This window comes from Hemiscyllium ocellatum, chromosome 38 (genome assembly GCF_020745735.1).
Source record: "Hemiscyllium ocellatum isolate sHemOce1 chromosome 38, sHemOce1.pat.X.cur, whole genome shotgun sequence".
Taxonomy (NCBI): Eukaryota; Metazoa; Chordata; class Chondrichthyes; order Orectolobiformes; family Hemiscylliidae; genus Hemiscyllium; species Hemiscyllium ocellatum.
Window position 1 is genome coordinate 39403814 of NC_083438.1, and position 17691 is coordinate 39421504.

Here is a 17691-nt window from a genome sequence, read left to right on the forward strand (position 1 = left end):
TCTCTGTAGCCTCCTCCAGCCCCGACATGCCTCCCTATCTGTGTAACTTGCTCCAGCCCTAACATCTCCTCTCTTTCTCTGAAACTCCCTGTAGCCTCCACACCCCTTATCTCTGTAACCTCCTCCATCCCTCTACCTCTCCTGATCTCTGTAACATGCTCTGAGCCCTAAACCTCCCTCACCTCCATCCACCCTGCTCTCTGTAACTTTGTCTGTCTCCCTGAGATTTCTCTGCTCCTCCATGTCCAATCTCTTGCTGATCCCCCTCATTCCCATTGCTCCCCTCTGATTGGCTGTGCTATCATCTACCTGGGCCAGAATCTGTGGAACCCTTCTTCCTGAAACTTGAGTACCTGGAGTACAATATCAATCCATCAGAACTGACAGAGTGTGGAAAATTGTGTTTTTCATGCTGTTGTCAGAGGGAAAGGAGAAATAAATTGGAAGAGATGGTGAAGGTGCCCAGAGAAAAAGACTGGGGCAGTGCTTATGGTAGTAAAGGAAAGATTGAGGTATATGATGTGTACAAATGATTAGGTGTGTAAAAGAGAAAATGGGTCCATTCTGCTTCGATGAAGATCAACAAGACATGTCAGTGATTAGGTGGGTGGTTTGATCAATATGTAGGACAGAGGGCAAGCTCTGAAATTACTAAACTCAGTGTTGAACCCCAGGTTCAGAACTGCTTCTGTATTCCAGTGCAGATCAATGCAAACTGAAGGAACATCACCTCATTTTCTACCAAGCACTTCACAGCTTTCAGCACTAGGTTCAACAAATTCACTTCTCTATTTTCATTACCCACGTATGGGTCTTTCTTGTGTCTTGTTGGCTTTCCTCCCCATACAGTGGACCCATTCTGTTCAATTCATACCTATCATTAACACCTATTTTATGTCTCACGCTCTCTTTCACCATCATTAGCAATCCTTTGTTTTCTATCCTCCAGGCATCTGTTCCACTTGCTCGTCCTCTCCATCGACTTCATAAAAACCATCATTTACTGACCCCCTTCACTTCAGAAGAACAGCCAGATTGGACTCAAACGTTACCTCTATTTCTCTCTGTCCATAGATGCTGCCAGGCCTGTTTCTTCAGGATTTCCTGTTTTCTGTCCCAAAGCTCACGTTCTTGCAATTCTTTCATCCTTTCATCGAGAAAGACGTTCTGCCTTTAGTCCTAATCGCAATAGGGAATAGAAACATTTCAAAGGCATCAACTATTGGAACTCTATCTTGATAAAGTCAAAACATCAACATAGTTCCAAGACCAACATCATTCTGAGTTCCAAATGTTACAGTACTCACCTACACACTGTCCAACCGCTCTCTGTGAGAGTAACTGCCGAAGTGCTCTACTTGGGCTGAATGGTTTCTTCCTGTCCTATTCATTGTGTATCAGTTCGAGAGGGCTGATGTATTGCTGTGAGTTATATCGGGAAGCAGGGACAAGGTGTCACAGCAGCAGCTTACCGTGGCCTTACAGGAAACAAGCTGTGAGCGACGTGCTCGATGCTAACAATATTGCTCTGCAGATCTTGGCAGCTATTCTCATGGTTCAAGGTGGTGAAATGGTCTCCTCCCATTCCAGTGTAACAGGGTCGATGGGCTGAACGGTCTTCTCCTGTTCCAGTGTAGCAGGGTTAATTGGCTGAATGACCTCCTCCTTTTCCAGTGAAAGTGTCGATGGGCTGAATAGTATCCTCCTGTTCTCATCTAACAGTGTCGATGAGCTGAATGGTCTCCTCCTTTTCTAGTGTAACAGGCAGGAGGTGCTGAATGGGCCTTACCCTTCAAAGTATCTGTGAATATAGTCCTAACCGATCCAATCTCTCTTCATACGTCAGTCCTGCCATTCCAGGAATCAGTCTGGTAAACCTTCACTGCATTGCCTCCATCGCCAAAACATCCTTTCTCAGATATGGAGATCAAAACTGCATACAATGTAACAGGCATGGTCTTATCAAAACCCTCTATAATCACAGCAAGACATCCCTGCTCCCATACTCCAATCCTCTCATCACGGAGGACAGTGGGCCACTTGCTGCCCCTGTTCACTTACTCTGAACAACTGGTGTACAAGGGCACCCAGGTCTCATTGCACCATCTCTTTCCAAAATTATCACCATTCAGATAATACTGTGCCTTCCTGTTTTTGCTCCCAAAGTAAATAACCTCCCTTTAAATCACATTATACTCCATCTCCCATGCAACTGTGCACTCACTGAACTTATTCAAATCACAATGAAGTATCTCTGCATATTCCTCACAGGTCACCTTCCCATCCAGGTTTATGTTTTCTGCTACTCCGAGATAGTAGGTTGAATTCCCTCAACCAAACCATAAATATATATTGTGAATGGATGAATAGATCTGATTACTGTCGTACCCCACTGGTCACCGACTGTCACTTGGAAAATGACCCATTTATTCTGACTCAATATCCATCCCATTGCACTACCCTCAATCCACGCTCTTTAATTTTTTGGGGGTAAAAAATGAGGTCTGCAGATGCTGGAGATCACAGCTGAAAATGTGTTGCTGGTTAAAGCACAGCAGGTTAGGCAGCATCCAAGGAACAGGAAATTTGACGTTTCGGACATAAGCCTGTTGAAGGGCTTATGCCCGAAACGTCGAATTTCCTGTTCCTTGGAAGCTGCCTAACCTGCTGTTCTTTAACCAGCAACACATTTTCGTCTTTAATTTTTTTTGTAAAGTCAGAATTAAAATTGGTCAACTGTTTCTTTGTTCCCCATTATATATTCTCCTGCTTCCAACTATAGCGGACTTATATTTCTCTTCCTCTTGCACTCTTATTTTTCTCTTTATAATCAATCTCTTTTTCCTTCTAAACTGCTCCCAATCATGCTGCTGTTTATGGTCTGTTTGTCCAACCCTTCCTTAGATCTAGTATGTTGTTAATTTCCCTTGTTTGCTCTGGGTGGATCACCTTTCCTACTTTATTCCTGGGTAACATGCTCGAGGTGGGAGCTGAATGGCCTTCTTCTGCTCAAGTGGAACAGACTTAAGGGTGGAGCTGAATGGCCTGTTTCTGTGCAAAAGGCTCGAGAAGGGGGACTGAATGGCCTCCTGCTCCTGTATAACAGGCTGGAGGAGGGGGCTGAATGGGTCTCTTCCTCTTCCTGTGAGCCATGTCAATGATTCTCTCACCTACACAGAAATAACCTCAAAGATATTTCCACAAGCTACCAGTTTGCTTGGAATGACAGATGTACTTCTGTTTTCTCACTTTTGCCTCAGTTCCTGACGATTCACTTTGACACTTCCTCTTTGCATCGTATATCATAGAATCATAGATTCCCCACTGTCACAAAGCTGGTCCCTTTTTTTTTCCTTTTCTCAAGGATACTGTGCCCTTGATTTTTTTCAGAGGTGTCATAAAACAGGCCAGGTTATGACCAGACTGGTTTGGTACAAAGGTGAAAAGGATTTTGAGAGGCCTTTTGTTATACAAAACATCTACTTCAGGCCAAAGTGGTCATGTTTTAGAAGTGACCTGAATAATGAAAGGGGTGTGGCCAGCTCTCTAGCTGAACAGTTCAGTCCAGAACTAGTTGGAAGTTCACCAGTGGACAGTGTGACCAGGCTCTCTCTCTTTCCGCCCTTCTACCTTCAACCTGCAAGCATCTGTTCCATTCATTTATACTGGCTTTTAAGGCGGTTTGTTTATTGAGACTATTGTGCGTATTCAGAACAGCATAATTTAGTCTAGTTTGGGTAGACTGAGTTCTGCAGGGACTCTTTATTCTTCATTGTGTAATCTTATGAATAAATTTTTGTCTGTTTTCGTCAACCTAGCTATCTTACTCCAGATAATGCTCACTGTACACTTAATGAAACAAATTGCAAAGATATGGTCGGGACTGCCTGCTTAAGAATATTTTGAGTGGTCTGGTCTAGTCCATAGCATGACAGAATGGAAGCAGGCCTTTCTACCCACTGAGTCCACTCCTAGTGATTACTAGTCCCTTTGCTGAGATATTTGTATCATTGATAGCTACAGGTGAAGTGCTAGAAAATTGGAGGTTGGCTAACGTAGTGTCACTATTTAAAAAGGTGGTGAGGAAAAGCAAGGGAACTATAGACCAGTGAGCCTGACATCAGTGGTGGGCAAATTGTTGGAGGAGATCCTGAGGGACAGGATTTCCATGTATTTGGAAAGCATTGATTAGGGATAGTCAACATGATTTGATGTGTGGGAAATCATGTCTCACTAACTTGAGTTTTTTAAAGAAATGATGAAGAAGAATAATGAAGTCAGAGAGGTGGATATGATCCACATCGACTTCAATAAGGCATTCGACAAGATTCCACATGGTAGCCTGGTTAGCAAGATTAGTTCACATGGAATACAGGGAGAACTAGCCATTTGAATTCAGAACAGGCTCAAACGTAGGAGACAGTGGGCGGGGGTGGAGGGTTGCTTTTCAGACTGGAGGCCTGTGACCAGTGGGGTGCCACAAGGATCGGTGCTGGGTCCACTGCATTTCGTCATTTATATAAATGATTTGGATGTGAACACAGGAGGTATAGTGAATAAGTTTGCAGATGACACCAAAGTTGGTGGTGTAATGAACAGCTATGAAGGTTGCCTCAGATTACAATCAGATCAGATGAGCCAATGGATCGAGAAGTGGCGGAGACAGTTTAATTTAGATAAATGTGAGGTGCTACATTTTGGAAAGGTGAATCAGGGCAGGACTTGAACATTTCATGGTAAGGTCCAGGCAAGCAATGCTGAACAAAGAGACCTCGGGGTGCAGGTTCATAGTTCCCTGGAGATGGTGTTTGGTACATTTTCCTTTATTGGTCAAAGCTTTTGAGTATAGGAGTTGAGTGGTTATGTTGCAGCTGCACAGGACACTGGTTAGGCCACTTTTGGAGTTGTGTGTGCAGTTCTGATGTCCTTGCTATGGGAAATTGTTGTGAAACTTGAAACTGGAAAGGGCGCAGCTTAATACGTGGCTGCACAGCTGGTGTAGGAGGGAGGGCTTCAGATATGTAGATAATTGGGGTGCCTTCTGGGGAAGGTGGGACCTGTACAAGAAGGACGGGTTGCATCTGAACTGGAAGGGGACCAATATCCTGGGTGGAAGGTTCGCTCGAGTAGTTCGAGGTGGTTTAAACAAGTATGGCAGGGGGATGGGAACCTGAGCTATATACCGGAGGTGAGAGTTGATGCAGATGAGACAATAGCAAGAGATAGACCAGCTAGTGGGAAGGATTTTCCTGGGAAGGAACCAAGGGATTAGTTAAAGTGTGTTTGCTTTAACGCAAGGAATATCAGGAAAAAAAGTGACAAACTTAGAGCATGGATCAGTACCTGGTGCTCTGATGTTGTGGCCATAACAGAGACGTGGGTTTCTCAGGGGCAGGAATGGTTGCTGGATGTTCCAGGGTTTAGAGCATTTAAAAAGAATAGAGAGGGGGAAAAAGAGGAGGGGGTGTAGCACTGCTAATCAGAGAGGGTATCACAGCTACAGAAGCTTCCATTGTCGAGGAAGATCTGCCTACTGAGTCAGGATGGTTGGAAATTGGGAACAGCAAGGGAGCAGTCAGCTCTTTACAGGTTTACTACAGGCCCCCAATAGCAGCAGGGAGATGGAAGAAAGCATAGGTCAGCAGATTTTGGAAAAGTCTGGACGTAGTAGGGTTGTTGTAATGGGTGACTTTAACTTTCCCAATATTGATTGGAACCTCCTTCGAGCAGAAGATTTGAATGGAGCTGTTTTTGTAAGGTGTGTTCAGGAGAGTTTCCTAACTCAGTATGTTGACAGGCCGACGAGGGGAGAGGCCAATCTAGACTTAGTGCTCGGAAACGAGCCGGGGCAGATATCAGATCTTGTGGTGGGAGAGCATTTTGGTGATAGTGACCACAACTTCCTCACATTCTACATAGCTATGGAGAAGGACAGGATTAGGCAAAATGGGAGGATATTTAATTGGGGAAGAGGAAACTATGATGTGATTAGACATAAGTTAGGAATCATGGATTGGGAGCAATTGTTCCATGGTAAAGGCACTATAGACATGTGGAGACTGTTTAAGGAACAGTTGTTGTGAGTGATGAATAAATATGTCCCTCTGAGACAGGCAAGAAGTGGTAAGATAATGGAACCTTGGATGACGAGAGCGGTGGAGCTTCTTGTCAAAAGGAAAAAGGTAGCTTACATAAAGTGGAGGGAGCTAGGGTCAAGCTCAGCTCTACAGGATTACAGGCAGGCGAGGAAGGAGCTCAAAAATGGTCTGAGGAGAGCCAGGCATGGCAGAACGGATTAGGGAGAACACAAAGGCATTTTACTCTTATGTGAAGAATAAGAGAATGGTCAAAGAAAAAGTAGGGCCGATCAGGGATAGCATGGGGAATTTGTGTATGGATCTGCAGAGGTAGGAGAAGCCCTAACTGAGTTTTTAACTTCTGTCTTTACGAAAGAAACGAACTTTGTAGTGAATGATACCTTTGAAGAGCAGGTGTGCATGCTGGAATGGATAGATTGAGGAAGCTGATGTGCTGAAGATTTTGTCAAACATTAAGATTGACAAGTTGCCAGGCCCGGACCAGATTTGTCCTTGGCTGCTTTGGGAAACGAGAAATGTGATTGCTTTGCCACTTGCGAAGATCTTTGCATCCTCGCTCTCCACCGGAGTCGTACCTGAGGACTGGAGAGAGGCAAATGTAATTCCTCTCTTCAAGAAAGGAAATAGGGAAATCCCCAGCAATTATAGACCAGTAAGTCTCACGTCTGTCGTCTGCAAGGTGTTAGAAAAGATTCTGAGGGATAGGATTTATGACCATCTGGAAGAGCATGGCTTGATTAAATGCAGTCAACACGGCTTTGTGAGGGGCAGGTCATGCCTCACAAACATTACTGAGTTCTTTGAGGATGTGACTAGAAAAGTTAATGAGGGTCGAGCTGTGGATGTGGTGTATATGGACTTCAGCAAGGCATTTGATAAGGTTCCCCATGGTAGGCTCATTCAGAAGGTCAGGAGGAATGGGATTCATGGGAACATAGCTGTCTGAATACAGAATTGGCTGGCCAACAGAAGACAGCGAGTGGTAGTAGAAGGAAAATATTCTGCCTGAAAGTCAGTGGTGAGTGGTGTTCCACAGGGCTCTGTCCTTGGGCCTCTATTGTTTGTAATTTTTATTAATGACTTGGATGAGGAGATTGAAGGATAGGTCAGCAAGTTTGCAGATGACACAAAGCTTGGAGGTGTCACTGACAGTATAGAAGGCTGTTGTAGGCTACAGTGGGACATTGACAGGATGCAGAGATGGGCTGAGAGGTGGCAGATGGAGTTCAACCCGGATAAATGTGAGGTAATGCATTTTGGAAGGTCGAATTTGAAACCTGAGTACAGGATTATGGATAGGATTCTTGGCAGTGTGGAGGTACAGAGGGATCTTGGGGTGCAAGTACATAGATCCCTCAAAATGGCCATCTAAGTGGACAGGGTTGTTAAGAAAGCATATGGTGTTTTGGCTTTCATTAACAGGGGGATTGAGTTTAAGAGTCGTGAGATCTTGTTGCAGCTCTATAAAACTTTGGTTAGACCGCACTTGGAATACTGCATCCAGTTCTGGTCGCCGTATTATAGAAAAGATGTGGGTACTTTGGAGAGGATTCGGAGGAGGTTTACCAGGAAGCTGCCTGGACTGGAGGGCTTATCTTATGAGGAGGGCTTATCTTATGAAGAGAGGTTGACTGAGCTCGGACTTTTTTCATTGGAGGAAAGGAGGAGAATAGGGGACCTAACCGAGGTATACAAGATAATGAGAGGCATAGGTAGAGTCGATAGCCAGAGACTATTTCCCAGGGCGGAAATGGCTAACACAAGGGGTCATAGTTTTAAGCTGGTTGGAGGAAAGTATAGGGGGATGTCAGAGGTGGGGTCTTTACACAGAGAGTTGAGAGAGCATGGAATACGTTGCCAGCAGTTGTGGAAGCAAGGTCATTGGAGACATTTAAGAGACTGCTGGGCATGCATATGATCACAGAAATATGAGGATGCATACATGAGGATCAGTGGTCAGCACAACATCGTGGGCCGAAGGGCCTGTTCTGTGCTGTACTGTACTATGTTCTAAGCAGTTGTGATGAAGCTTCATATTCTCTTACTATTGTTTGAGAATGTGGATTCTAGAGTGGAGGTTTTGATAAAGCTTTATGTTTGATTTATATTTCTATACTGTGTGTGTTAATAATAAGGGGGAAAGGCATGGTTTTAGTTTCATTGAGGATGTCCTCTGAGTGGCATCTTGGTGATGATGAACTATTGTTGCATATTTTTCAAATTATTGTGGTGAGCTGTTCAATAGATTAGGATAAAAGGGTTGACAAAACAATAACCCGATTGCTGCCTTGTGACGGGAATTCAAAACCATCCAGAAACAGCATTACGTTAGGCAATGTGCAGGTTTATTCAGTGAGAAGAGTGTCTGTAACAAAAGTGCTGTTGATACCACTCTCCAAAGCTGCAGCACTGGGCTAAAATGACTTGACTTAGTAAAAAAGATGATGAAATTTGAATTCCAAATAAAAAATTGAATTAAATATCAAATGAAGACCATGTAACAATGGACTGATTGGTCTACCTCTTCTCTGATGTCTTATGGTCTTACAGTTTAACCTCTGTTACGGTCATTAAAGCCCACCTGGCTCAATAATGTTCTTTAGGGAAGGAAATGAACTGGAATATATGCAAGTTGAAATATATAGCAGTGTGACTTACTGTTAACTGTCCTCCGAAATGGTCAAACTGCTAAAACAAAGGAACAAAGCCAGACAGATTATCAGACATCAATCTCAGCTCTGGAAACAAGAATGGCAAAGTCCTCCTTAACCAACATTAAGGAAAGTCAAAATTAGGAGAGATGTCTCAAAGACTCATCAAACCATGGCCTACCTCAGAGAAATGCACTTTGGAGACATTGGTGGGCCTGTGGAAATCATTGCCGCAGAGTACAGTGGAGGACGGGACGCTAAATGTCTCCAAGGCAGAAATTGATAAATTCTTGATGTCACAAGGAATTAAGGGCTACCGGGAGAATGTGGGTAAGTGGAGTTGAAATGCCCATCAGCCGTGATTGAATGGCGGAGTGGACTCGATGGGCCAAATGGCCCTACTTCCACTCCTATGTCTTATGGTCTTATTGCCCCAGACACCATCTGAGGACCCCCGAGGTGCTGTGAATTCATTTGTCCACGATAGTATCTGCACGAGTGACTAGCACTTACTCCGGATGGAGACTCAGAGTATTCTCAATGTGAAAATAGGACTATATGAGTACCACTATCACTGATCTAATCTCGCAACTCAAGACTGGGCGTTCATGAGCACTATCAACCATCAACAGCAGAACTGTACTCCATTACAAACTTTAGCCTCATGACCCACCATATCCTCCATTCTAGCATTACCATCAGACCAGTGGATCAACCGTGGTTCAATGGAGTATGTAGGAGGACATGCCAGGAGCAACACCAGGCAGACCTAAAAATTGGGTGTCCACGTGATGAAGCAACAAGACAAGCCTATTTGGATGTCAAAGAACATAAGCAGCAAATATTAGACAGAGCTAAGTGATCCCATCATCAATAGATCAGATCTAGGTGCTGCAGTCCTGAGAAACCAGGTTGTCAATGGTGGTGGACAATTAAACAACTCTCTGGAGGAGAAGATTTCACAAATGTTCCATCTTGAAATATGGGAAAACCCCACACAATGCAAAATGTAACACTGAAGTATCTGCAACAAGCTTCAGTCAACAGTACCATCTGGATGATCTCCTCCTGAGGTCTCCAGCATCAAAATGGCAGTTCTCTACCATTTTGATTTTCTCCATCTGATATCAAAAAATGGCTGATACCATTGGACACTGCAAAGACCATAAACCCTGACAATTTTCTGCAAATGTATAGTACTCAGAGCCAAGCTGTTCCAGGACAAAATGACAAAAGTACCATCTACCCAACAATGTGGAAAATTGCCCAGTTATACACAAACAACACAACAAATACAACTCAGACAATTGTCACAATAACTGTCAATCATTAGTAAAGTGATGGCAGGTATTAGTAACACCAGACTTCACATACAAATATCTCAATGTTTGCAAAGTTCAATCCCAGGGAAACATTTGCTCTTGTCTGTGAAGAGAGAGGTTCCACCCATTTCAACACATTTCTTTCGGCCTCAGCTTTCAATTTCAAACTAGACATCAATAGCAACTTTCACAGCCTTAGGATATTCAAAACAATCTGTTTTAAAGCAGAAATCTGAAAAGTCACGGAAGGACAGTGGGATGTGTTACGACCAAATTCAGCACAGCAAGATCCAACCAGTGGCAACTTGACAATGAATGCAGCCTTTGGTTTTTAAGCGATGTTGTTTCAGGAACAAACTGTGTCCTAGACATAGGGAGAACTCCATCATGATCTTTCACGGAATAGTGCCTGTGGGTTTGTTCACACTGACCAAAAAACTAGACTGGGCTCAGATTCATGTCTCTGACTACCACTGCTGGCTGCGCCTGTTCACTTAACAAGACTGCTCTAATGTTAATTTGTTCATTTGGGAATGATTAACCCTAAGATAACAAAATACATTATAGCTTATAATGCAGACAATACAGTCAACTAACTGATTTCTATGTGCAACTTGCAGACTCACAGCAGACCAGCTCCAGGCAGAGACAAAACACACACATCATGTCAAGTTAAGACAAGACAAAGACCAATACAGAAAAGGAGCAGGAGAAGCCAGAAGCAAAAAAGACCAAACAGTCACAAGACACCAGTTTAAAGTCCAATAGGTTTATTTGAAATCACAAGCTTTCAGATTGCAGCCCCTCTGTCAGGTGCAGTTGACAGACAGCCAACAGTCAGAGAGAGAGGGGGAGAGAGAGAGAGAGAGAGAGAGAGAGACAGACAGACAGACAGACAGAAATCGAGAGATAAAGACAACGTGACAGCAAAAGGCAGATTAACAATTAAAGAGAGAAAGCAAAAAATAGGTAGAGATCGGCAGAGGTTCAAAGTGAGAATTAGCTGAGAGACAGACAATGAGAGATAAAGAGAGAGAGAGAAAGACAGACCAACAGTGAGAGAGGGGGAAAGAATGGTGTTAAATCCATTGATTCATACTCCCTCTGGTGGGTGCAGCAGAGAGTTGAGATGTTTTGAATTCATCTATTGCTGATCTACAACTGCCCCTGACAAGATGGTGGTGAGCTACCCTCTTGATCCTCTGTCATCTATTTGATGTAGAAAAATGCACAAGTGATGTCAGGAAGAGTTCTAGGCCTTTGGCCCCCGACACTGAAGGGATGATGATATCCTTCCAAATCAGAATGGTTAGTGGACTGAAGGGGAACTTGCAGGAGGTGGGTGTCCCATCTTACCTACTTTCAATGCCCTCCTAGATGGCAGTGATCAGGTGTTTGGAAGGTGGTGACTAAGGAGCCTTGGCTAATTGCTGCAGGCCATCAAACATATGATACCCGCTGCTGCTGGCGTGTGTTAAAAGCTGAATATGATTTGACAGAGACACCTTGCTTTCTGAGAGGGAACTGTGGCTGACAAATCGGTTTCAGGTGTGAGACTGTAAATGGCCACGTCAACACTGGCTGAACCAGAGAATGAGGTATATTTAGATTCTGACATTTCATTCAACCAGGTGTCACACAAATGTTTCATGGAACTCTGGGGATTTGAGGATACGTTAACGTGGATTTAGGACTGGCTAACAGACAGAAAATGGAGAGAAGGAGAAAAGGAGATATTTCCAGGGTTGGCTGGCTGTGATGTTTACATTGTTCCAAGAACTTGTACTGGGGCCTCAGCTATCTAATACCAGATCATAATGATGCAAATGACACAGATGAGGGGAGCTATACAATTGGGGTTGGTGATGATGGTGTCATGGTATTATCATGGGACAGTAATTCAGAGTCCCAGTCTGCTTCTTTGATGACATGGGTTTATTTCCCAACACAACAGCTGATGGAGTTTAAATTCATTCCATCAATCTGGAATTGAAAGCTAACCTCACTGCTGATGACCATCAAATAATTATTAATTACTGGACAATCAGATTCACTAATATCCTTTAGGGAAGGAAATCTTATCACCCTTACCTGGCCTGGCTGACACGTGACTCCTGTTACGACACAGAGGTGAAACCTTCTTTTACTTCAACCCAAACATCCAGAAAAGCTCATCTCACCTCATAATCTGTTAAAAATATGAGTGACAGAGAACTCCCAAATTCTATTATTTAGCGAAAATGACATCAATTTGTTTTAAACTCTAAAACTGAACAACAACTACTCACAATTCTAAGCCCTCCTTTCTCTTAATTGCTTGTTACCTGCTTCCAACTCTGTAACAATATGCTGTTCCAGTAAGACACTTATTAAAATACATCAACTTAATTTCAAAACCAAACAGTCACTGTCATCTTGTGTCTTTTTTTTCTGGCTCAAGATCTCCATGGGCCATCTTCTTTCATTTTACAGTGGGTATCTTTCACATGAAAAGGTACCTTTGATAGAGAGTTTCCTAATTTCTTGGACAGCAAGAAATTAAACCTCCAGGCGTTTGTCTTGATGGCAGTTGCTGTCTCTTAAAAGTACAGTACATGCTTTCAACTTCATAACACCTCTCCTTTCAGAAAAAAATGAACCATCATAATGAAAAGATAGCTTTGTTTTTTTTCTCTAATTCTTAATCCCTTTACAATGAAATACATAGATCATTAATCTAAATTCAATTTAATTTCTGCACAAATATGTATATAACCTTGGATTCCGTCCAATCTTATCTATACCTTTTCCTTTAAATCTGCAATAACACATCTGCTATCACATTTTTACAAACCACATGTATAAATTGTAAATTAAATGTCGAACATAAGAAGCCTGATATTAGTGATACTATGGATGTTCCATCCAACCGACATACAGACTGCAAAGTAACTGCACCAAAAACTGAAATACCTAGAAGACTCATGCCAATCAATCCACTCCACCCAAGATTTCCTGAACATCAAAGACACCAAGGTAGGGGAGGATGAAATAATGGTTTCCTTTGACATAATAGCCCTATTCACATCAGTTAATATCAGTGTGGCCAAAGAAACACTGACCGCACTACTAGAGGAACACAAACACCGGAAAGCAACAACTTCATCGCAAGGACAACATCCTCAACCTAGTAGACCTGTACCTTACTACCCATTTCACCAGGGACAAGACCTACAAAAAAATCAACGGAACATCCATGGAATCACCAAAATGAGGCTTCTTAGCAGAAGTAGTCATGCAGAGACGCGAACAAACTGCCCTCCCCATGATCAAACCTAAACTTTGGGTCCGCTACATGGATGACACCTTCATCATCACAAAACAGAACAAATTAGAGGAAACCTACAACATCCTTACAGGCATAAATTTCACAAAAGAGAAGGAGAACAACAACAGACTCTTCACATGTCACAGTGGAATGAACAGTTAATGGAGAACTGCAGACCAGCATCTGCATGAAAGCAATACACACAGACCAGATACTGAACCACAGAAGCAATCATCCCAACAATCACAAACGGTGACGCATCAGGACATTATTTAAACCAGCAACATACTGTAGCACCTAGGAACTACAAACAGGAAAAAAATACCGATACAGCGCATTCAAGAACAACAGGTTCCTGATAAACACAGTCTGCCAATTCTTAAACAACAAATCCAAACGAGTGGACACTACACGCCCAGAAACTCTGGCCACACTACTATACAAAGACATCTCGGAGATGACTGCCATACCACTCTGACCCCTTGGCATCATGGTAGCCCACAAACCTACCAACACACTGAAACAGCTACTGATGAACCTAAAACGACCCTATCTCAACAATCTGCAAAATGAATGTCATACATTAGACAGACAGGCAGAAAACTAGCCATCAGGATACATGAACACCAACAAGCACCAAAAGACATGACACATTGTCACTAGCATCTTTAAATGCAGTCACTTCAACTGGGGTAACACACCCATCCTTGGGCAAGCTAAACAGACACACGTGAGAGAATTCTTAAAGGCCTGGTATTCAAACAGGAACTCCATCAATAAATACATCAATTTGGATCCCATTTACCAACCTCTCGAAAAAAAAGAACCAGAAATGATATCACTCACCACAACATACTGAGATACATAAATAGAAAGCAGGACAGAAAACCAGCACTTCACCGGAGGCTCAATGATGTTACCTCGCATGGTGACAAAATGTCTGAAAACAAACTTGCTGGCTCAGCGAACAAACGTACAACCTGAACCTCAACCTGAGCTACAAATCTTCTCAAAAATCGCATAATTGATGGATTTATTGTCAGTACAATTACTATTGGGGTCAATAATACTAAACACAGATCACTCTGATTGTCGCTCTGCTCATTTCTGTTTCTGCTCCAGAGGAAAGTTGGGGAAGTGAAATAGAATCATAATGTCCATGGACATCAAGAAGATGATATCTACACAAACTGCAATTTTGACAATAAGGCCGAGTATGGGAATGCACAAACCATGCAAGAATGAGACAATGTAGGGGCAACACAGATCAAGAAAATCTTTCTAAACTCTGATTTACCTTCTGAAAATCCACAGGAATCGCTCCCAAGAAACAGTTTGAAATCGCTCAACACCATGCACTGGAGTTCCTTGGAGGTGATCCCGTCTCAGAGTTGATCCTGACCTGTCCAAGATGCTTCTTGTCTGTGTTTAATTTTATACATCTTTCTTCAACATTGTCTCCAAGAATTTGTCTCTGTTGTGATTGGGAATGCCTTTCGATCTTGATTAAACTTCTACCAAGACTGGTCAGACATATTAATTCCTGCATCTGTTTCCTTCCTTCTACTAGTCCATTGGGTCAAAGTTGTTTTCACATTCTCCCCGGCTTGAGACCAGAACTCTCAGCTCTCCCTAGGTTCTCTTCTATCATGCCTCATAGCCCCTAGAAGAAGAATGGATAGTTGGTCCTCACAGGGTACTGTCCAGATACTATGAGGACTCATTGTGGAGAGCATATCATAACTACTTGAAATCTCTAGCATTTAAAAAACAGGCATGTTTACTGGCTGTATGATCACAAAGATGTGATTCAGCTTTTTACATTATGCCATATTTGCCACTTAGTGGGTAAACCTCATCATGCACCTTGAATCACACACGGTTTTTGTAGAACCACTGAGTCTGGTGTTACTGGACAAGACAGGACCATAACCCTATGCTACACAGAAAGCAGGACACCAGCAATTCCTGATTATTAGGGCAATGACAACTCATTTTCCAAAGTACATTCCCTTGAAGACAATCTCAACTAAAATGGTAATAAATAAATGAACACAAGATTGTTTGCATTACAGGCTACCAATAAAAATGCAGTCAGATCAGATTACGAATTACAGTATAAAAGTTTTGAAGGTACAATTCACGATTTGAGTATGAAACAGTTCAGAAAATGTGTTGCTGGAAAAGGGCAGCAGGTCAGGCAGCATCCAAGGAGCAGGAGAATTGACGTTTCGGGCATGAGCCCTTCTTCAGGAATGAGGAAAGTGTGTCCTGCAGGCTAAGATAAAAGGTAGGGAGGAGGGACTTGGGGGAGGGGCGTTGGAAATGCGATGGGTGGAAGGAGGTCAAGGTGAGGGTGATAGGCCGGAGTGGGGGTGAGGGCGGAGAGGTCAGGAAGAAGATTGCAGGTTAGGAAGGCGTTGCTGAGTTCGAGGGATTAGACTGAGACATGGTGGGGGGAGGGGAAATGAGGAAACTGGAGAAATCTGAGTTCATCCCTTGTGTTTGGAGGGTTCCTAGGCAGAAGATGAGCCGCTCTTCCTCCAGCCGTTGTGTTGCAATGGTCTGGCGATGGAGGAGTCCAAGGACCTGCATGTCCTTGGTGGAGTGGGACGGGAAGTTGAAGTGTTGAGCCGCGGGGTAGTTGGGTTCGTTGGTCCGGATGTCCCAGAGGACTCTCCTGCTCCTTGGATGCTGCCTGACCTGCTGCGCTTTTCCACCAACACATTTTCAGCTCTGATCTCCAGCATCTGCAGTCCTCACTTTCTCCTATGAAACAGTTCAGTCAACTGTAGAACTGGCTCACCACCAACACACATTCCCTCACTAATAACCCTCCAATAATGCAGGGCACCCGCGATACTTCACCTTTGAAAGTGTAATGCTAATTTAGTACTGAATCTCTGACAGTAGCCTTCCCTCTGTACAGACTCTCTGATACTGATGCACTCCCTCAGTATTGACCCGACAGTGCGGCACTCCCCTCAGTACTGACCATCCAACAGTGCGGCTCTCCCTCAACACTGATCCTCTGATAGAGCGACACTGCCTCAGGGTAGACCCTCTGATAGTGTGACAATCTCTCAGCACTAACTCTGTGACAGTGCGGTACTCCCTCAGTACTGACCCTCTGACAGTATGGCACTCCCACAGTACTGCAGTGAAGAACCAATTTAATTAATTTGGCTGAATAATTTCCATTTAGATATTTAATTGTTTTCAGATGCTTTGTAAAAATGGCTTTGTAAATTGTCAACACACCGTCCCCTGTTTGCATTGCCATTGCAATATTTAAGAGCATACGATCGAAGGAATTGGGAGCAGAAGCAGGCCATTCCATCCCGCAGCCCTGCTCCACCATTCAAGAATGCCCTGCCTGATCTCATATTCCACATTTCTCATCTATCCCCAGTAAGTTTTGATTCCCCTGCTTGTTCCGATTATATAGACCACAGTATTAAAAATAATGAACAGCCTGAACTCCAAATCCTCCTGAGGCAGAGTCCCAAAGTCACACAACTCTATGGGGTAATTTTGTCCACCCCAGTCGAACACCACCTCCTCCAAATCATAACCTTTCCTCATAAGCTACCTTATTCATTCCAATTTTATGAACCTCCTCCAAACTGTCACCAAGGTATTTACATTTTTTCTTAAATACAAAGACCCTAACTGCACACAGTATTTGGGATGTGGTCTCTTCAATGCCATTTATAACTACAATATAACATCCTTGATTTTATGTTCAGTTTCTCTTGTAATACTATATAGCATCACGTTAGCCTCTTGAATTACTTGCTGCACTTGTGTGCTTATACTTGTGTTGCCTGCATCTATACATCTCAATCCCTCTACATCTCAGAATTCTCTTCTTCACCACATTAGTAACACCACCCAAACCATTCAATGATCTTCATTGGATAAGATTTATCTTTTACAAATTTTTTAATTGATTTTTGCTGGCCATCTCCGATTTCTCCAAAGTTCTCAGTCCCCAATGATTGATTCTTCTCATGTCACCAGATATGACATGAGTAACCACCAGGGTAATCATTTCAAAATGATCCCGCTGTACTCTGAGGTAAAGAGATTAAGTTCAGGCGTGGAATATAGAACTACATAGCACTCATACAGGCCCTTCTGTCTGCCCTTGGTTCACATCCCTCCAGTCCTTGCATATTCACGTGATTATCTAACGCCCCACCACCAGCACCCCTAGCAGCGCTTGCCAGACTCCTACCACTCTGTCCCACACATCGCCTTTGAACTTTCTCCCTCTCATCTTAAACGCACACCCTCTCATTTTAGACAAT